This window comes from Colias croceus, chromosome 21, assembly GCF_905220415.1.
Source record: "Colias croceus chromosome 21, ilColCroc2.1".
Classification (NCBI taxonomy): domain Eukaryota; kingdom Metazoa; phylum Arthropoda; class Insecta; order Lepidoptera; family Pieridae; genus Colias; species Colias croceus.
Genome location: NC_059557.1, coordinates 1369090 through 1391843, shown reverse-complemented (window position 1 = coordinate 1391843; position 22754 = coordinate 1369090). Strand labels below are relative to the sequence as shown.

At 32.2% G+C, this 22754-nt stretch overlaps 1 protein-coding gene across 3 annotated transcripts in view; it reads left to right on the top strand.

Annotated features, from left to right (window-relative positions):
- Window positions 1-22754, top strand: part of LOC123701293 (amphoterin-induced protein 1-like) — a 119610-nt gene that overhangs the window by 29815 nt on the left and 67041 nt on the right. For 2 of the 3 annotated variants that reach the window (XM_045648716.1, XM_045648714.1), the window contains exon 2: window positions 1540-1576. The exons of the other annotated variant lie outside the window; for it this stretch is intronic. The gene's annotated coding sequence lies outside the window, so the exon portion shown is untranslated. The remainder of the gene's footprint in view (window positions 1-1539; window positions 1577-22754) is intronic. 3 annotated transcript variants of the gene reach the window in all.

Sequence of the window (22754 nt, the reverse complement as noted above, 5' to 3'; positions counted from 1 at the left end):
CTGAACCGATTTCGATAATTCTTTTTTTATTATATTCCTTGAAGTACGAGGATGGATCTTATGTAGAGAAAACGTAAACATGTACCACGGGCGAAGCCAGGGCGGACCGCTAGTAAACTATACTATTATGCCTAAAGATCACACTAATTGATTTGCAAAGAAAAGTTTTTACAGTAAAACTTTAGATTAAAAACGTATCAAAATGATTCAACGCTTACTTTCTAAATATAACATATCAGGTATGTTATCAATTGGATTTGCAATTATGGTTTATCCATTTTCAAATACAATTCTAAACATAAGAAAATAAAGATATATTTTGTTAAAGTCAGTAATCCTCTAATATTCGAAGACTTGAACGAGAGCCAAATTCCATTTCGGTGCATTAGATTTGAGAAATTGAAATCTGATGTGAATAGCAATATTAGCCAATATTTACATGAATGTGTATAAACAAATACAAATTTAATAAATATCCAATTATTATTCATGTAATCACTTATTTGTTTAAATAAAATAGTTACACTATTTTTTTTCTAACATGATCATATCTCATGCGTAAATAAAACAGAAACAGAAAATAAAAATGTTCAGAATATTCATTGTCTTTATAATAACAAAAAATCAGAATATTCTGCCTTTATGTACCTATGTATACAATATACATGTTACACAATTCTGAATGTAATTTAATACAATAACCAATATATCGGTAGATGTCGTACAGAAAATATACACTCTATTTGGCATAATTATACTATGAGACTTAACGCAGACGAAATCAAAAGCACAAGGTAGTTAGGTAATAAATTACTAGCGTAGTGAAGAGAAAAAGACTGAATTTTCGTTTGAATGAGTTATGTTCTGCTTACATCAGTTGTAGGTGTTTGCAATGCAGCTTTTCAGATTGCAGTGAATAACAACCTTTTTTATTAATTTTCTTAAAAATATTACATATTAAAACCCTGACATACTTAGAGCATTACGACATCAATAAATAAGTAGTATGATTGTACGTATATAGATAGATACAATGGAGCACTATCTATAAATTTTAACGGATTTCAAACTCAATTTATTAATTTTTTAACCCATTTTATTCATTTTTATGAGCGTAGTAACTGAAGATTGGCCAATGCTTGTCTGAGAGAGTTAATCGAAACTATACTTTATTCAGTAGTGTTTAAGACCTACACTCGCACTTCGCAGTGCAAAACCGTTAGAGCCTACAACCAACGCTAATATGAGTAGTTATAATGCAATTTCTGGAAAACAACACGAGAATGTTTGTGCAAAAATTCCTCTAGAATCAATATTGCGCAGATGTTGCAAGCAATTTTCATAATGCTGTACCTTTTTCTACTATTTTCCAATGCAAGCTACTGAAATGTAAGGTTGAAGTAACAATCTTTTAAATAAACTGGTAACTATAATCTATAAATGAAAATTTCACAGCGTTAAGATCGTTATTGTTCACATTATTAGAATTCCTTTTACTACGATTTTCGCCTGAATTTTGATTTATGTTTTTTGTTCCAGGAACTGGTGACCAATAATTGTCAGCAACTAATTAAAGGTAACGTAACGGCACCAGTCTTGTACAGATTAAGGAAAAAATTGAAGTTTTTTGCAAATTTCTCATAGGTTTTTTTAACTTAATTGGATATTGTTTAGTTATACTTTTAGTTCAATGTTAGTTTAACGTTAACAATGTTAGAAAAAAGATTACAATACATAAATAATGAAGTTATTTATAAATTAAAAAACCACTTTTTTGCACCAGTGTTGGACAGTTAAAATCGAATGATGGACACCCAGTTTTGGACAACATCCAGTTATAAACACCCATTTATGGACTATACCTAATGTTGTTTCTCCAGTTATTTACACATGGAGAAGACTTATAGTTATCAATAGAATCTTGAAATCTTAGAATCTAGATTGGAATACAATAAATCTGGGATGTATTTAGAAAAAATTGTATTTATTAATTATTTAGCATACTTATAATATTTAAATTTCCATTTTATAGGAAAAATTGGATAAATGCATTTTTAAATACGAGTTGTGACCGTTAAGAAAAAACAATATGGGTTTTTTATTTTTTCTCTCAATAAGTCTAAGTCAATAAGGATGAAAAATATAACTAAAAAAAATTACTGCCACACATCCATCCATTTTAGGACCTCGTCTTGTTCGTCGTATTACTCTAGACAGAGTGAACGTGTTCAACATGAGGTAAGGGGGGTAAATGTTACCCGCTTCACGATGTTCCGCCATATCTCTCTGTTTCCTGGCATTCTGCTACACTCGTGAAGTGAATCGCCTATCTGAATCTGCCAGAAGCCTTAATCTGATCGGTCCATCGATATGGATAAATGGATTCCAAATTGTAGCACGAGGCAAAAAGCTTCTTTTAAACTGTTGTCAAGATGGTGTGGATGAAATTTAAGCGCGTGTACTGCAGCGACAGCATCCAAACAGTTCATCAGAGAACTCTCTATGATAGATGCGTTACAACACGCATGAGTAGGTATGCGACTTCTCCACGCAGAGATAGAGAATGAAGCCGAGAACGAGTCGCACAGCACATAATGACCCATTGTTCTAAAATGTATTCTTCATGTATAAATCTAGATATTATGTTGTTGAACCCATTGAGCAGACCTGAGGGCTTTTAACTGATAGTTTATTTGTGCACAATTATTCATGGCGCTTCAAATCCTTCAGCGGCTTTTGCTACTTTACCCTCATTATTGATTGCAATAATGCATTACTAATTTGCCGGGGAGTGTAATTTTAACAATAAATATAAATGTCCATTATAGGAACCAAAGCAAATCCAGTCATGGACAATTGTTGTACAATATTGGAACCCTATGTTTGAAATGGTCGTCATAGGTGTATTATTAATCAGAAAGAAAATAAAATAGAGAAAAGCGCATGCAATTAATATCTTTAAAAAAAGTTTATTTTCGACATATGTCCATAAATGGACATATCCATAGAATAAAATCCAGTTATGGACACTGAAGAATTTTATTTAAACAACATAACCTATCATGATACTAAATAGTGTAATATTTCGTACACTTAACTACTATAAATAAAAGTAATACCAAATTTTGCTAAGATTTATACAAAAAATCTTATAAACAAAATTGTGTCCTCACTTCCTTAAGGATTTCCTTAGTAAAAACGGATTTATTAAAAACGAGTCGCAGCAACTAAACATAAAGTTATGCCATCTTTAAACATTTTGACCGAATAAGATGAAGTGTCGTATTTTGATAGCTTATGAACCAAACTTTTATTTTAAGTATTGCCAAATTACATAACGCTAATTTTGCTCTTATTATTTAAATTTAATATTTATTTTGTCCATTACTGGATGCTTGTCCACCACTGGTGCCGTTACCTTATAGTACTTTAGATAAAGAAATACAACGTAATATTTAACTTCTCTTTTCTTGGCTGCCTTGACTTGATTTAAATTCTACCAAAATAGTTAAAAATATATCGAACACGTCTTATCAAATTATAAGGTTAATATGAAATGGAACGTATCATGCATACACTATCGAATTTAATATCAAAATGAACCCCCAAAAGCTTACAAGTATTAACATTATAGACAAAACAAGGTAACAATGCGATACACTGTCGAATATCAAAATTAAACAACCCTCGAAGCTACAATAGGATGACGACGTCATTAGGTGGTTCCACACAGAGCGAGCACCTCGCGAGGCAATTGCTATAACACGCAACAATGATATTATAAGTGAAAAAATGTAGACAGGTTACCAAGAGATAAAATCATTAAACTCTACACACGATTACACGCTATAGTAATATGGCATGAAATTATATTATATTATATTCATTATTGTGTGCGAATCAGAGAAAACCAATTTTAATTGTGGCTAATTGTCTACATTTCGACGTGCTACTCACGGACTGCGTGTGAATACTAACTTATCTACACTTTTTTACTTATGATACAATTGAGCAGCTAGGTCTATGTGGATGTAGCTCGACCCGTCCATAACTAAATAAACCATTTACTTTAACACCAGTATACATTACAATACATATTGACCCAGGCTCCGAACAAATATCTATAATAGTGCGTTTTCCTCGGCCAAACGTCAACACTGACCGAGCTTCGCGAATTCCTTCGCGAGGCTGCTCGCTCTAAACCCGCATAACGACTATCCCGCTAATTAAATCAAAAGCTACTGTTAATAATAAATATATAAGCAGCTTGTTAGTAAACTAATATGCGCTATGAATATGGAGCAGGAAATGCGAAAACTGTTTTACATAATTACTACGCAGTTGGTGATTTTCCCTAACTTATTGGCGGAGTTCATAAGTTCGCACCTGCAGGTACTGGGAACGGTTTCAAAGCAGATGTTTTGCTGCTATTATTGGCAGCGTTTGCCCAAGTTTCTATTGCTTTGACAATGTTATTAGATACTATAATATTGGCTGCAACAGTGATAATGGTTACAAGGGTAACAAGAGTCTTCCTAGGTTTTTGGAATCGCAGAAAGAAGAATTACAAGCGGGTTTATGTATTGTTTAAATGTAAGATAGGATCATTTATTTTTTGCTTGTGAATAAAACAATCTAAATAGGTTAAAAAAGCAACTTCGACCCTTACATATTATGATATTTACTGGATATTGTTTTGTCTAAGTTTGTTTTCTAATTAGGTTAAAATAATACGTAAACTCGTTGTAACTATGTAAATTTGTATATTCACCATAACTGTCTAAAACATCAATAGTATGTTTGATGATGTGCATGAATTATAATTTATGTAAAAATTTAGATATAGAGCTATCCTTAAAATTATCTTATTCATAAAACGTAATACAACAATTTTTTCCTTCACATAAAAATTCATTTCATTTACACAAGCTTGCGCTACGAAAGGATAATGTAACCAACATTTTTGTTAGCATTACCAATTAGCAATGAATAGATCATCCGATCATGAACAAACACCAATACAAGATAGCAAATAGATGAAGACAACGCAACCAAATTGCGGAGTCTGTCAACAAGCTCAGTCACACTTGAAGTTAATTAACATCTGATTCGTTCGTGTGTCTACATATTTAATTTTTCATTACTGTCGTCGTGTTTATTGAGCGCCTTTGATGTTTGGTTTTGTTACTTACGATATTTTTCATTTCAGGCGTTGATAATCAAGATGATGTATTACATTTTTTAAATTGAAGTGTTCCTTTGATGTGAAAATATTTGATTGGTACATCTTCTATACGAACTTTTCAATCTGAGAATTACTTATTTCATTATTTGAGTTAAATTCTATTTCTCTAAGGGCTGATTTTTCAATCCTTGGTTAAAACTTATTCGTCGAATAATGTATAAAACTACATTCTAATTCTAATTGCCCGTATTTGAAAGTTTACGTGACATGTTAATTTTATCGTGTAATACTTTATTGAACGGATAAGTTTTAACCAAGCATTGAAAAATCGGCCCTAAAGGAAATTGCCATAATAACTGTAATACTAGCATAATTGTCCCTTACACACAACACTAATAACGAAACGTCTATTTTTTTAAACCTTCCATAAATGGTATACACTATAAATTGTATGATTTCAATGTAGATTTTAATTGATAAACTGTAACTGTTTAATCTTATTACAAGACAAAGGTAATTAATGCAATAGTTACTAGCTCCATAGATTGAGGACCATTCAGAAATAACAACCATATTCTACCTGAAAAACATATTTCCTTAAAAAAGGCATATTATAATATATTTTAATATTATGTAGAACATAATATCATGTGGAAGGGGTAACAAAAACCAAATGTTGCGTAGAATCAAACACACTGCAATGCGGTGTATTCAAGGTTATACTTTTTAACTCCACTAGATTATAACAGCAACGTAACTGTATTTAATTATTGTGGAATTATTAATGCCAGTGTTAGTTATACGCAAGTACCACAGCAAGTACTCATTATAAAACATAACGTTTTTATTTTGCACGTGAGTATGTGTCATTATTAAATAATTAATTAAATGCTATAATTTTGGCAGTAACTTAGATAAAATCTATATTGTGCTATTAGTAAGCTAGCTACTTTTCCTGGTTTCGTTCGTGCTAAATCAGGATAAAAAATATAGTCTGTATTACTCGGTTAAAATGTAGTTCATTGATAAAATGATTTGAAAAATTGGTAGAGCTGTTATGGAGTTAATTCGCAAACAACTTTTAATAACGATAAACTAAACAAGAACATCCGAATTTCACGAATTTAAAAAGGTTTTAAAAGGTGCGAATAAATTCAATATACAATGATTTTGTTTTGTATCTACCTGGATTAGGATAATTTCAAAATTCCATCAACTTAAATAAATGTAGACTGCCTCCTTGGTACAGTGGTTGACGCATGAGCGTAGAGGCGCAAGGTCCTGGGTTCGATTCCCGGTGGAGACGAAGAAAAAAATATGTCTCGGTTTGGCAGGACACAGAAGGCTGTTGCTTGTCCCTAAAGAAATTCGATCAGTGAAACAGATGTATAATGCATCTGCCCCTTACCCCACTAGGGGACATGGGACTTCACACACACATAAATGTGTCAAGCAAAGTCGGGGCGTACAGCTATATATTAATTGAAGGTAGGTTCTTGACCTATAAACTTTATTAGTTGACTCAGTACACAGCTGTCGTGTGCTGGAAGAATATTGGTGCTTGTATCTAATTAATTGACTTCTGCAGTTTACACTGTAACTTATACGAGGGAAAGGTTTTCTATTGCTATTTACTTCAAGTATAGTCTATTGAAGAATGAAGTGTGTGAGCTAAAAGAGAGAAATTAATGTAGTTTTGAAATATTGCAGATAAGAAAGTTTTACACCTATGGTTTCTTAATTTGTTTCCATAACTAAGAAAAAAATACAATTTCCTTCATCTATACATATAATAAATCTGTAGAAGGGTCAATTCTGTACATTGAAAATATTGAAAAAATAAATAGCAGGTGGTGTTACTGGATCGATACCAAACCCAAATATGTGATTAAAAAAATTTTTGTCTGTCTGTCTGTCTGTATGTTCAGGCATCACGTGAAAACTAACGGTTCGATTTCGATGAAACTTGGTATATACCTTAGCTACCTTATTATCGTGGGCATAAAATAGGATACTTTTTATCCCGGAAAATTACGTAGAAAAAAATAAATCTTCATTTTTCCGCGCGGACGGAGTCGCGGGCGGAAGCTAGTTCTCACATAATTCTTTTAACTAGATTTGTTTTATAAATTTCTAAAACACATGTCCATGTTTAAACTTTTTAAAAGCTTACTTAATAAAATATTTTAAAACCGCTCTATTTTTCTCTATTACATTGTTCATTCCACCTATCGATAAAATTTATACCCACCATATGGCTTATACTACGACTTATAAAAATAAGTAATGTGTATAAGCCTTTAATATCTAAAAACAATATTACCAGCTAATAAAACACTTCAAATGACGTTGTACAAATTGATTTTTTCATACGACTCACAATTTTAAGCCGCTTCAAACTTTATCTCGTTCAGCTTAAGTGGATTAAGCTATCGTTAGCTTACGGATAAGCTACAGCATGCCGTTATTCAGGACAGCTTACTTAAAGTTGGACAAAGCTGCTTTAATATTTTATTTTGTGGATACAGTGCGCTGATGTTAAGTACCTTTTAATTTATGACAGGCGTGAAATAATAAATAGGTTACATATTATTAATAATATTAATCTATACTAATATTATAAAGCTGAAGAGTTTGTTTTTTTAAACGCGCTGATCTCAGGAACTACTGGTCCGATTTGAATAATTATTTCGGTGTTAGATAGGCCATTTATCGAGGAAGACTTATACATATATATTATCACGCTAAGATCAACAGGAGCGGAGCAATGCGGGTGAAATCGCAGAGCATAGCTAGTATTAGACATGGTAAAAATTGTGTTATTTCACCTATGAATCCGTTTTCCTCCAAATAAGCAAATAATAGAATATTCTATGAGTCAAATTGCTTCCTACACACTAACTTCATATTTTATTATATTGCATTTCTTATTCAGAGATTACTTCCCGCAGGATCCTGACCTTTGCCGCATTACTATAAAAGAATAGATAAAAGGTTTATTTCGCTTTTACGAGAGTACTCAAAATATTTTCTTGAATATTACAATCTTAAATGTGTGAATAACATTTAAAAACTCTGTAACTGCCTTACCTTAAATGTATACGAACTTAAAGGGTTCCCTAGGGGCCCATTCGCATATGAATGAAATTTATTTTGACCTTCAAAAACCTACTCTGAGCCAACGTAATAAGGTAGGTTTTCGTCCTTCAAGGATCTGTTAATTCGTTTTTGAATAATAGAGTGGGGTGACCCATGGACGCGTTAAAAATGGTTACTTCCACGCTTGCTTTGCTTGTTTAAGTTTTCTTTGTGATTTTTTAAAATGAACTCGACCTAATTGCGTTTTCTTAGGGTTGGAAATTGAGTGATAATGCGGTTATTTCAAGATGTTATAAAATTATTTAATAGAGGCTCTTTGATGTAGTGGTTTCTTATAGAATTATATTTGCTTCATAGTTACTTTATTTAGAACTCAATGTCGTGATTTTGGTCAATGTGACTTCTATGATATTATTGTTCTAATAAGTTGTATAGATTTAAAATACGAATTATTACAACTTTGAAAATAAACATACAACAACAATACAATATTATTTAGATCTGGAATATGGCTCTGAGTAGTGACCTTAATACTTTAAGTAATTAATAACTATTATATTTTTATTTGTGTATGTTTATCATTTAGTAGCTGGTATATATTATTAGGTAATTATTAAGTAATATGTATGTTTATAAAATATTGTTAAGTTTTTAAAATAAGTTTTTGATGCCTCCCTTTATACAGCAAACACTTGTCCTTTGCCTAAGGGGTCGCCTGGTAGAGATCACTCTGAAGTGATAAGGCCGCCCCGTTACACATATTAAAGCTGTAACTTTGTGATTTATTATTAACTTTTATATTTTATAAAAACAATGTGTGTAATGAAGTGTCAAATAAATAAATAAATAAATAAATAATAAACGTTTTTAATAAATTAAATTAAAGTGTACCTCGGTAATTTTATATGTCGAATCTATAAAATATGATTGAAATTCACATTACGCATCCACCTTAAGGTTTTATTATCTCTTCAGTGTTGTCTGGAAAAGATCGCTTTTAGTGATAAGACCGCCCTTTGTTCATCTTTTTAGATACCTATTGTTTCCCTTTTAATTGTCTTTTGTATGTACAATAAAGCATTTTTTCATTTTTCTTTCGTCTCTCAAAAGTACATGAACCATCTTCTCTATACATATATAATATTATATATAATTATCGTGTCACAATGTTAGTTACTATACTCCTCCGAAACTTATTTTATTAATATCCTAAGGCCCCTAGTTGGGGCAAAGGAAAATCCTCCGAAACGGCTGCACCGATTGTCATGAAATTTTGTGTGCCTATTGGGTAGATCTGAAAATCAGCCAACATCTATTTTTGATATCTCTAAGTGATAAGAGTAAGCTTTAGGCAAAATTTACATTGGACCAGAGGCACGAGTAATTGAAAGGAAAATCTGAATATGACGTCATCATAAATCCAATGTGGCCGCCGAGTTTGTAAGCTAATAAGCCCACACGAAACTTCCGAGGCTTACGGTAATCTAGATGGGTCCGTTTCTATAGTTAGCGAAACAGGGACTGATTACGAATATTTCGCGTAAATACTGACCATAATAAGTGGCTTTAAATTAATTTTACTTCCTATTGTTGTTAAGATAAAAGTTTGTTTGGATGGATGTGTTTGTTACGTTTTTTGGTAAAATGGTCGATCGAAAGCGATTTAATTTGGAATAAAGATAATTATTAATTGGATTAGTACCTATATCATTATTACTATAATAGTCCAGAAGGTGCGCAAAGATGACAAGCGATTGTACGTGAACTCTGTTGCAGCATTAGTTGCCCAAAAAATCAAATATTGCATTTTAATACAATTCCCGTCCAGCCTATCAAAAAATCTCTCATTATAAGTGAGTATTTTTGGTTTTCAGTTTTCTTTTTAACCTCGTTATTACAAATATCGTAAATTCAATAGTTAATCGTTTATTCTTAAATATAACACGGGAAAAAAAAGCGCATTTAAGATGTTTTTGATTATGTATAACAAACACATGGTCTTTATGACTGGTTTTACAAATTCTGAACATTTTATATTAAAAGATAAGTTCAGTGACAATGAAAAATTACAAATAGCCTATTATGGAAACTGCCGAGATGACTTGTCCTTCAAATTATAACAGAATCTCATACATTAGTCAAATTTGATAGATCCGCGAATAACTTTATGACAGTGGGCTTATATTTGAGCAGGGACCCTTGGCTTAACGCAGAATTAACTTAGTTTGAAATAATTACAAATGTTACTGATCCCACGGTTTAATGAAATTCGAGTAATTGTTGATAGTTTCTGAATTGTTGTGGAATTAAATGTAATTGATTGTAGAATTTGATTTTGTGTGGAAATTCAGTATATGCGGTCTTGGGGTATAAATATTGGATTAGTATATAGGAAAAGCAAAATTTTATTATATTTTTAGTGGTAGGTCATCCGATTAATCGCAATTTATTATTTTTTTATTGTAAAACTTGATTATAAAATGAATAAATTATTCCTATCTACATATAAAATATTTTTTTTTATATTACTTAAAATAGTTGCATATTACTTGAGTCGCTATATACCCAATGAAGGCTGTTTGGACTCTTCCAATCATTAATAGAACAAAATAAATTTAAAGAACAATGTTGTTTATTACTAGTTAAACCTAATGAACATTATTTGTTTACTTTAAAACAAAACAAAAACAGTGATTCCGTGCCCTAATTCTGTTAACAATATAACCATATTTTCCTTTCTACAACCAACGTGTTGCTAATCATTCATAATAGTTACTATTTACGCGGCATATATTATTCTCACGAGGGAAACTTTCACGAACCTTTTTAGAGAGCCCATTTGTTTTTCTTTTCAGAACTTTCGCATAAGCGTGGAACATTCTGGAAATTTTCTGTTTTATTTCAAGCGGTTTATGCTTTGCGTCACGGATTACGCGACCGGCCATGTGCTGTTTTTCTGCTTCATAAACGTCACTTTGAATGGTCTTTAGGGTGCTTTTACACCAATAATGTGCGGTGTGTAGCGAGGAATGTGTTTGTAAGTAACCAATAGTATCGCTTCAAACGCTATACGCTTCACACTTCAAACTAATTTAAGATTGGTTTTTTACAAACACATTCCGCCCTACACATCTTCGCACATTATTGGTAGAAAAGCACCTTTACGGGTGTTTGGATGTGTTGTAGTTATGGATGAAGTATACGGACAAATTGTTAGGCTGGTTGCAGAGCTTGACTGACCATCAGTGCGTACGTCAGTAATAAAACCGTTCATAGCTAGACCGCCCATACGCACGCGTATTGTCATGCGTATTAGTGTCATAGTCATACAATTGTTGATGCGTATCGTCAGGACCGACGGTACGCACTGATGGTCGGTCAAGCTCTGCAACCAGCCTTAGTGCTTGTAAGGATAAATATTTTTCTTAATTAATGTGTAGTGCTAAATTAATGTGTGTATATTTGACTTGGTTTCACGTTGCAAGGTACGATTTCGTGGTATGATTCTTGTGTGTTTTTTCTAATAATATGTGAGCCATGTAGGCTTCTTTTTATCGCATCGAAAAATATGATTGCTAAGGTAATTTTTCTTTGGCTACGCGGGCGAATTGGCGAATTAGTTACTGCATGAATTAAATACACAAATGTGTGAAATAAAATTGTCTCTACATAATGCAAAAATATTATCTTTTTACTAATAGATTTGAGTAATTGCCACTAAGAGGATAGACCACTTGTACCTAAAATTCGCCTAATGTCTAGCTCTGGAATGATTGCACGAGAAGGTACATAAGTTTAACTTTCATTTTAATTAAGATTGCTCACAAAATAATCTTGATACTTCACTACTGTTGACCTCAACTACTGTTGAGGTCGCAGGAGCTAATTACAAACATGCGCTGTAGTTATCTGCCATGCCGTCTATTTATTTTAGAAGCATTTTTTTCGTTCTAATTCTTATTTGTAAAACTAATTTTATACCTGCATTATGTTTTTTTTTTATTTTTAACTACTAAAACTGTTACAATTACTAATAAGAGTTTTTATTTTGTGTTACCTAATGCTATTCAAAAAATAAGTAAAGATTCTTAAATCGTTGTTAAATTGGTTTTATATTCTATAAAAATATTTTTTTCTTTCATCAATAACTAGCTGCGCCCCACGATTAAACCCGCGTTGCTCCGCTTCTGTTGGTCTTAGTGTGACAATATATAGCCTATAGCCTTCCTCGATAAATAGGCTATGTTACACTGAAATAATTTTTCAAATCGGACCAGTAGTTCTTAAGATTAGCGCGTTCAAACAAACAAACTCTTCAGCTTTATAATATTAGTATAGATGTGACCCAACTATCAAAATCTACACGAAACATTGACCTTACAAATACCTTTGCTTAAAATTATCAAACGCAAGCTATGCACAAAATGTTATATAGTTCAACAATTTGAACGGTAAGCTTCGGTAAACCGATATCCCATATTTCGGCAATAGACAGCCAAGACCTCAGATAGTCCACAAAGCGTATGAAATGCTTACATGTATGACATTTTGGGTTCCGATAAATGGCTTGCCCTATCTAAACATATTTGTAGATCTAAACATGTGTGTGATGTTATTTTGAAGGTAAAATTCTGTAGTATAAAGATTGTATGTTTAGAATATCTATAAATATTCAGGTAAATACAATACATAGCTAGACACAGTTATGTTTACTTTAAGACAAAAATTACTTCAGACTACAATCCACATGACCTATGATGTATGAAACTATAGAAACAAAACAGTAGATATTGCAATTTTGTTGTTCATTTAGGACCGATTTTTCAATCCATGGTTAAAATTTATCCGTCCAATAAAGTATGTTCGTGTAACATTTTAAAATGTCACCTGTAAACTGTCAAATACGGAAAATTAGAATACATTTTTGAAATGGTAGTTTGATACGTTATTCAATGAATAAGTTTTAACCAAGGATTAAAAAATCAGCCCTTAATGGAAGTTATGATTTTTAAAGTGAAACTTTTATTACATCATCTCAAACTTTTTGGTCTGTGTAGCGCATGTCGCGTGACGCACGAAACGTACGATAATTATCGATAAACAAATACGATAATTTTTAGTTAAATGTCTATACTTAGTGTGAAAAAAAGTTTCACTTTTACCGTGGTTTCATAAAACCACACAACATTTTATTTTCTTTTGTGCACACAATTTAAGATACTCGCATATTATTTTCTTTAATAGCAAGTAAGTTTTAATTTTTATTTTAGCTTTTACCTTGAAATATTATAACCATGCGGTTTATAGCTCATCTTTCAATTACTTTACCGAAACATATAAGTAAAAACGGTTTAAAGTACTTAAATTAAATATGAATATATTATTAATTAACTGGCTGCGCTCCACGGTTTTAACCGCAGTGCTCCGCTCCTGTTGGTCTTAGCGTGATGATAAATAGCCTATAGCCTTCCTCGATAAATGGGCTATCTAACACTGAAAGAATTTTTCAAATCGGACCAGTAGTAACTGAGATTAGCACCTTCAAACAAACTCTTTAGCTTTTTAATATATAATATTATTAAAGATTATTATGTATCGTATTCCTTACAATTTGTATATAAAATTACTTCAATATACATTGTAAATGTATACACATTGTAAATGTAAATGTATGTACATATAAATAAATAAATAATAAATTACCTGAAGGTGGAAAATTTCTACAAACTCAGGTTCATTATAATGTTATAAGCACACGCATTTTCATCACCTTGAAGCTACTTGCGTAGGTGTTTAACGGAAAAATACCTTACAAAATAATAATTAGTAAATAATACCGAATAAAATAAATAATTTGAAATACACTAACAGACGTTTCTATTTGAGTATAGTTAGTCACAACATTAATTGTAACTGAAGAACTTCGAACTTCTTCGTGAAGAAGAATTTGTTTGTTTGAACGCGCTAATCTCATGAACAACTGGTCCGATTTGAAAAATTATTTCGGTGTTAGATAGCCCATTTATCGGGGAAGGCTATAGCTAATATACGCTAGGACCTGTTGGTATTCTGTTGAAGCGGAGCACTGCGACGTAAAACCGCAGGGCACAGCTAGTTACTATAATATGTTTGCTTTGTTATAATTTCCGTAGGAAATCAATTAATACAAAAACGTATAAATATTAAATTTCAGTGTTTTTTCAGGCGTTAACAATATCCATTACTTACCCTTACATTATCACAAAATTCCAGCTAGTAACGGAAAAACTCTTTATTCAAAATAAAGGTACGGCTAAGGCTTGGTTTCCACGTAATGTTGTCATGAATAATTGTTAACAATGTACTTGGAATTTTTCCTGTGCTAATAACAAAGATAGCTAAAGTAAATAAATTATTTAAATGCGAACAAATAACAATAAAAATGTAGTTTTTGGCTAGCCAAGTCGAGTGAGAATGGTAGAGGTATAAACTGCAAATATATTTAACAATTTAGCACATTTTTATTGTTATTTTAATTAACAATATCTTATCACTAGATTTCCGCCCGCGGCTTCGCCCGCGTTTGCAAAGGAAAACCCGCATAGTTCCCGTTCCCGTGGGATTTCCGTAATAAAAACTGTCCTATGTGTTAATCCAAGTTACCCTTTATATGTGTGCTAAATTTCATTGTAATCGGTTCAGTAGTTTTTACGTGAAAGAGTAACAAACATCCATACATCAGATGTTCCTAGTGCCAACATGTCGCTCATATTTTCTTTAAATAATAGAATCTATTACAATTGTTTAATGATAAATATCCGATCTTAATAAATATGAATATAAATATAAAATTAATAAATATAAATATAAAGTGTCTATAAAAGTTATTAAGAACACGATTATACAAACATATTTTATGCGGTCACTTTACTGTTATTTGTAGGTACTATAAGTAAATTTGCTTTTCAGATTTTTTAAACAAGATCTAAAAGAAGAAACTTTGAAGAAGGCTTACGAATATTTACCTAAATATATTTAAAAAATACCCTTTGCTTAAGTAGGTGCTAATATATATCCCACAACCCTTGAATTAAACAAATCCGAGTGTACCGCGTTTTGACCCTTTCGTGAGTAAAATGCTAAATACTTACTACCTGGATTTACCATGATATCATAGCAGTATTTTTCCCAGTGTAAGAAAGGGATGGCGCTAGACGACTTATATAGGCTGTCTTTTTTCCACACTCGAAATAATATTGCTTTATGACATAATGGGATTGAAACTAGTAAAATTAAATAAAATTTCGTTTGAGGTTTCCATAATCTAACATTATATTATAAAGGCGAAAGTTTGTAATTTGTAAGTATGGATGTATGGATGTTTGTTACTCTTTCACGTAAAAACTACTGAATGGATTTGAATGAAATTTAGCACACATATAGAGGGTAACTTGGATTAACACATAGGATAGGTTTCATGCCACGGGAACGGGAACTATGCGGGTTTGAACGCGGGCGAAGCCGCGGGCGGAAAGCTAGTTATAATATTATATGAAATGATAGATATCTTATCCGTTTGTCCATACTATTTGAGTTTGTTTGGTTAACGAACTCAAATGTGTCGTTTACTTAACTAATGGTGAGGTTTATCAAATCAAGTCGATTTATATATTTAGCTAAACTGTGAGAAATGCTTGTTTAAATTTAAATGATATTATATAATGCTACTAAACTACTTCTAGGAATAGTAGAAGGTTTATAAATACTGTAATAACTGTAGTTGTAAGTAATGAGGGCGTAGTAGGTATTATGTCTTGTTTATAAAATTCGTTTGATAGAATGTAGAGTGAGAATATTATTCTAAGGGCTGATTTTTCAATCCTTGGTTAATACTTATTCGTCAGTAACGATAATACTTATTCGTTAGTAACGTACTAAACTACCATTTAAAAATGTATTTTTTGGCCGTATTTGACACTTTACGGGTGACATATTAATATTATCGTGTAGTACTTTATTGGGCGGATAAGTTTTAATTATGGTTTGAAAAATCGACCCCAACATCAATAATTACTATCTCATAAGAACGTTCATAGAATGATAGACAGCATCTATTTTTTTCAATACATTACTAAAGTTTTGGATCGGTTTCATGAAAAAGGTGTGATCATACTTACATAATATACACCATACACACAGAGAAATAAAATATAAATGTATTACTATAATGTAAATTACGCCGAATACCTACCAATTGAGTTACGTGGGATAAAGTTTAGTTGTTAAGATCATTTCTCGGAACACGATATAATAAAATGATACATAAAAATATTATACAAAGTTAAGTGTACGGAAATTCTCGGTAACAGACCAGAGTGGTAAAGTTTTATCTCGAGTGTATCGTTAGGTACACTTTCATATCTATGCATTATCTCTCTGGGGTTGTCTATTCCAATTTATCGAAGGAGCATAGAATATACTCTTGTGGTAAGAGAAAAATGATCTCAATTGCTACTTAGATACTTTATTGACAACTTATACTTCTTTTTCTGGTGTTTGTTATATCAAAACTTTCGACTGGGTGAACAAATTTTGATAATTACTTTTTCGATTGATAGCTAAACCTTCCGGTTAGTCTAATTTATATTTTTTCCAGTAATGATAACATGTGTGACAATGTGGTTAAGTTTTTATTAAGAAGTAATAATTACAGCACTACACATAAAAAAGAAATATTCTGATCGAGCTCTGCTAAAAAGGGAGGCTCTCCGTTACGACCCATGCAATTTGTCTGTTCTCAAAAGGAATATTTTTGCAATATTTTTAATAACGTGATGTAAAGCTAGCCTTCCTCGATAAATTGACTGTCGAACACAAAAATTATGTACCATTCGAACCAGTAGTTCCTGAGACTAAGTCTATCAAACAAACTTATCTATATATTATAAAGCTGAAGAGTTTGTTTGTTTGAACGCGCTAATCTCAGGTATTACTGGTCCGATTTGAAAAATTCTTTCGGTGTTAGATAGCTCATTTATCGAGGAAGGCGATATCATCACGCTAATACTAACAAGAGCGGAGCAGTGCGGGTGAAACCGTAAAATATATAGATGTTTTAAGAAACTCTATTAATATTTTTATATAACACAAAGCCGAAGCAGTTTTATTATATTTTTTTATGTTCGTTACTACCTCGATCAATCCTATAGATTTATAGTACAAGATAGAGCATAAATAAGGTTTTTTGGCCCGCTAGCAGATAAACAAATTTACAACTAACCGTCCAGCAAATTTATAGACTTAACGGGCCATTACTAAAATCTCAAAGCGGCACAGTTAGCCTGTGACCCAGTTCACAAAAAGTACGCTAAAATGCCTTAATACAGAAATTGAGAAATGTTACATAAACCTAGATTGAAGTTGCATGTATTTAAAGGAAATCAGGTTTTATTTTCCATTTTGAGAATGGTTTTCTACACTAATATTATAAAGAGGAAAACTTTGTTTGTTTGTTTGATTGTAATGAATAGGCTCATACTGGACCGATTTTAAAAATTCTTTCTTCATTCGAAAGCTACATTATCCACGAGTAATATAGGCTAGGTTTTATCCAGGAAATTCCACGGGACGAGAACTATGCGAGTTTTTCTTTGAAAACGCGGGCGAAGCCGCAGGCGGAAAGCTAGTTTTAGAATAAAGTGGTAGTTACACATGTAGCATGCAATTATGAAACATCTTATTTTAAATGGCTACATATTAACATTGATGTCGTAAGTGCTTTGCCAACATCCATATACATAAAATGGGAATATGATTGACCGATCTATCAAAGCACAGTCCAAACTACTGGACCGATCGGACTAAAATTTTCCATGCAGATAGGCTATGATGTAAGCATCCGTAAAGAAAGAATTTTGATAAATCCCAAGAGTACAAAATAGTAAGGTTAAGTTATAATAGTTGATCGAAAATGAAAATTTATTTTGACCACAAAGCGTAGCTGCGGGAAACAGCTAGTTTAATATACAGACGAAGTACCGTCTGTCTGTTTGATTTTACGCTTGAATCGCTAAACGTACAAGGATAATATTTAATTTATAGATAGATTGAACTTTCGAGAAGGGTACAGGCTCTCTGAAAACAATATTTAATGGCTGTGAAATAGGCTACGCGATAACATGAAAATTATTTATTTTTGCTTCACTAAATTTGACCGCCTCCTTGGTTCAGTGGTTGACGCGTAAGCATCGAACCGAATGGTCCTGGGTTCCATTCCCGGTGGAGACGAGAAAAATATGTCTCGGTCTGGCAGGACACAGAAGGCTAATCACCTACTTGTCCCTGAAGAAAATCGATCAGTGAAACAGATGTATGCATTGTATCTGCCCCTTACCCCACTAGGGGACACGGACTTCACTTTAAACACACGCGAAGTCACGGTATTATCGATATATGGTGTTATATATGTTATGGGTATATATTATGGTGGTTATAGCGAACTAATGGGTTTATTTCCAATTCAATTAACATAAATATAGGATATATTCCCTTGGGTGAGGGTGTGCTAGTAATAATACACAATTGTGTCATTAAATTATTTGTGCTTATGTAATATTGTGGTGAATTCAATACACTTACGAAGAGACGTATGACGATGTTTACATAACATACATCTAAGGTATATATATTAATTATAAAGAATAGAAAAAAATCGATCACCAGGCGGGACTCGAACCCGCATCCTTTCGTGCCATTCCGGGGCGGATGCCTGACCAACTCAGCCACTCGTGACCCGCCAGAGCGATCGAATTCATTCTATTCTTTCAGTTTTATGTGTCTAAGGGACACACCGAAAGGATGCGGATTCGAGTCCCGCCTCGTGATCGAATTTTTTCTATTCTTTAAAAATGTATATTTATAAAGCATTTCAATGCCATAGAACCAAAATATCAATTTTATACATAGGTATGTTTGTCTGTGTAGAATGTTCAAATATATAACACGTTTATTATTATTATACATATTAAAATAATATAATATAGCTTTACAGGTTGAGAGGTTTGAGCGGGAAAGCGTAACAGACAAACAGACAGACAGAGTTACTTTCGCATTTATAATATTAGTACTATGTAAGGATTTTAGTTTATTTTTAAATTGAACTATTTAATTTAAAAGATTAATCGAAAATTGAACATTTGAACAGATTTTTAATCGCGATTTAATCAAAAAATGGTAGTTTTCTAGTTTGAACATCTATTTCTCAACTCAAACGAACAAAACATACAAGTATTCTCAAAGTGAGTAATCAGAAATTTAATTTCCAAAGAAAAAGATAAAAATTCTCAATCTTTCCTCGCAATTCGCCTTCATTGATATCTCAGACATGACTCGAGGCGTTGAAGATTTTTAGACTCGTCTTTGATCACAGAAGTAATATGATACGAAATAACAATGTTTTTGCTGCCGTTTTATTTGTTTTCAACCCCTGGTTTCAACATGTTTTCATTTTTATGGGCAGATACTAGCTCCGAAGATACTATGTTTTGGTTTCTAAACTATTTGGAACCGAATAACGTTATAAAAATAACCACATAAGCTAAAGCAGACTAACGTTGAATATTTAGTTACTTGTAGCAACGTCTCTGTAGCAAATTTTGTAACGATCCAATCAACTCGATTTGCGTAAAATAAGAACAAATATCGACATATCCTTACACACAACCTTCATCTTTATAACATTCCTTCCATACATACCTACTATATACAAATTTAAAATATTTATATATAGATACTGTAATAAATTGATTGATAATAATCAAACCACACTAATACATTACACGTTCATACATATTGCTAAAATATGAACAGAGAAATTGTTGGAGAAATCTTATCGAAACATCGTTCAGATTTATCTTACTTTGAAATATTTGATACGGCTATTCTTATTCCACAATTCATGTTATTTATTTAATAAAGCAATGGAAATGAAAATATCATCGCAGAGCTGAAATTCCTTGTATTGTTCGAAATAAACAAGCGAATCCTGAATGTTCTTACATGAAGTCTGGTATTGTAACATTGTGACGTCACATCAAAGCGCGAATTCCAGGCACTTTACATCTAAGTACAGGCAGCTTTTGGTATGTTGAACAATTGTGTAATAGGCTTTTAATACTAAGGATTTTTATTGTTATATTGAAATTTATTTAGCAGTAATTGATGTGATTTTCGTGTGAAAGTTCCTTCACAATTGAGTCATCTATTTCCGTGCTTAGCTCTTAAAAATACAGACATACATATAACAAAAACAATTTAAATTCTCTATATACACATATTATATATATTATTATTATTTTTTTTTATGCAATAGGAGGCAACAGAGCAGACGCGTCACCTGGTGGTAAGTGCTCCACGTCGCCCATATGTACCCACAGTGCCAGAGACATTGTGAGTATGTTGCCGGCCTTTCAGGTAGGAATATGCTCTCTTCTTGAAGGTCCCCAGTTCATAGCCGTTTGGAAAAGCCGCATGAGGGAGTTTGTTCCAGATGTCTGTAGTGCGCGGGAAGAAAGACCTATTAATTTTGTCTATAGGTACATATAATAATTATGTATTGTATTATATGCTGTTTTAGATGTCCAAATACGAAATTACTGGTACAATCTTTCATTTTACCATTCGTGGTTTGAGGTAATATGATTATAAACTGCTTATTACGTGACAAATACGTATTAAAACAACGGAGTTTAACTGCATTTATTATGAAGTCATACTCGTTTTTATGTTTGCAATATTTAACGGGAGAGCTTTATAAAAATCAACTTAAACAACAACAGGGATAAAAACCCTTAGTATTGAAAAGCCTTGAAAGAAATGTCGGTTAAAATGCAACGTTTTCTTAGCAATCGGTAGTAAATGTTGAAAATATGTTATGACGATTGAAAATTGTTTCTAGAAGAATTCTAATAATATAGCTATTATACTAGCCATGTCTCGTGGTTTTAATCAGTTTTATTATACGCATAAACTTCAAAAATTCCGCTAAGCTCATGATTTTCGAAAATTTGTAGCTAATGTTGGACAAGTTCTTTAACTTTTTTCCTTCCAAACACCATTAACATCAGTTTTATAGTTTAGCCGTTGCGTTACAAACAGACAAACGGACTTAATTTATAATATTAGCACGGAAGCTATAAAGGCTAAATTGCCTAGCACATCAGAGCAAAGGCTGCAACTAAATGGATGTATTCTCAACATCCGAGACGAGTCAGAACCGGAAATAAACGGTTGTCTGGAACGGATATGACGTCAGCCTGTCGTCGCTTGATGAAGACGCGAAATTGTGTTCAGGTAATGTTAGATTATGAGGTCCTGTTTAATGTTCGTTTAGAAATAGGTGACATTTTCCGCAGTAGAGCGATTGTGTTTTTGACGCGAAGCTTCTTTAGGCTCGTTGAAAGTGAAATTTAACTGTTGCGTCATGGCAAGATGGTGTGTAACGGAAAAATGTCACGCGTATCGAAAAAATGTTACACTAAATTTTTTCCAACCCCGATAAAGAAGTTTCACTTCAATAAAATAGGCAACAATAACGCAACATTTAAATGCACAGCAAAAAACAATCACACAAACATTAAATTACAATGTTCATTGTAAAATACGGTGATAATAAAAATACAACGCAACGCTCGGCATCAATGTTAAATGAAACAAAAATGTGAACATTTAATAAATTTATTTTGCGGCGAAACTCTGACAGCTTTACAAGGCTCTGTCATTCCGCTGTCAACGGTGAAAATATGGTTTTTTGTTGACAAAAATTTAATGTTTTGTAATTAAGCCATATCAGGGGCTGACATAATGATTATAATAAATGAGATCGGATTTTGCGCGTATTTTTGGACGTGTTCCTTGATATACCAGATAGCTTTACAAATTACAAGCTTGAATTGTGCGAAAATGATTCTTAATTCTTTATATTTAAGGTACAATTTGCATTGTTGCTTTGCAACATCTTTGCAGTCTTTAATCTTCATATAAATTTAATATTTTGATGAATGACTTTACTACTTTCATATTAGCTTTAGCTTGTTATGTAAAACTAATAATTTATTTTATGTTATCGGATTTTGAAACATAATACAAATAAATAACATTCCATTAAATAATAGTATTAAAAACCTTTTAACGGATTGAAAACGTGGTTCATATATTTTAGTTTTACTTAAAATTTAATCCCTCAAAAACGTGTATTTTTAAACTTTGGTATGTGAAGAGCAAGCATTTTGTTATCTTTTAATATAATATTACTAGCTTTCCGCCCGCGGCTTCGCCCGCGCAGTCAAAGAAACACCCGCATAGTTCCCGTTCCCGTGGAATTTCCGGGATAAAACCTATGCTATGTCCCGGGGTAAAAAGTAGCCTATGTCCTTTCTCGGGTATCAAATTATATCTATACAAAATTTCATGCAAATTGGTTCAGTAGTTAAGG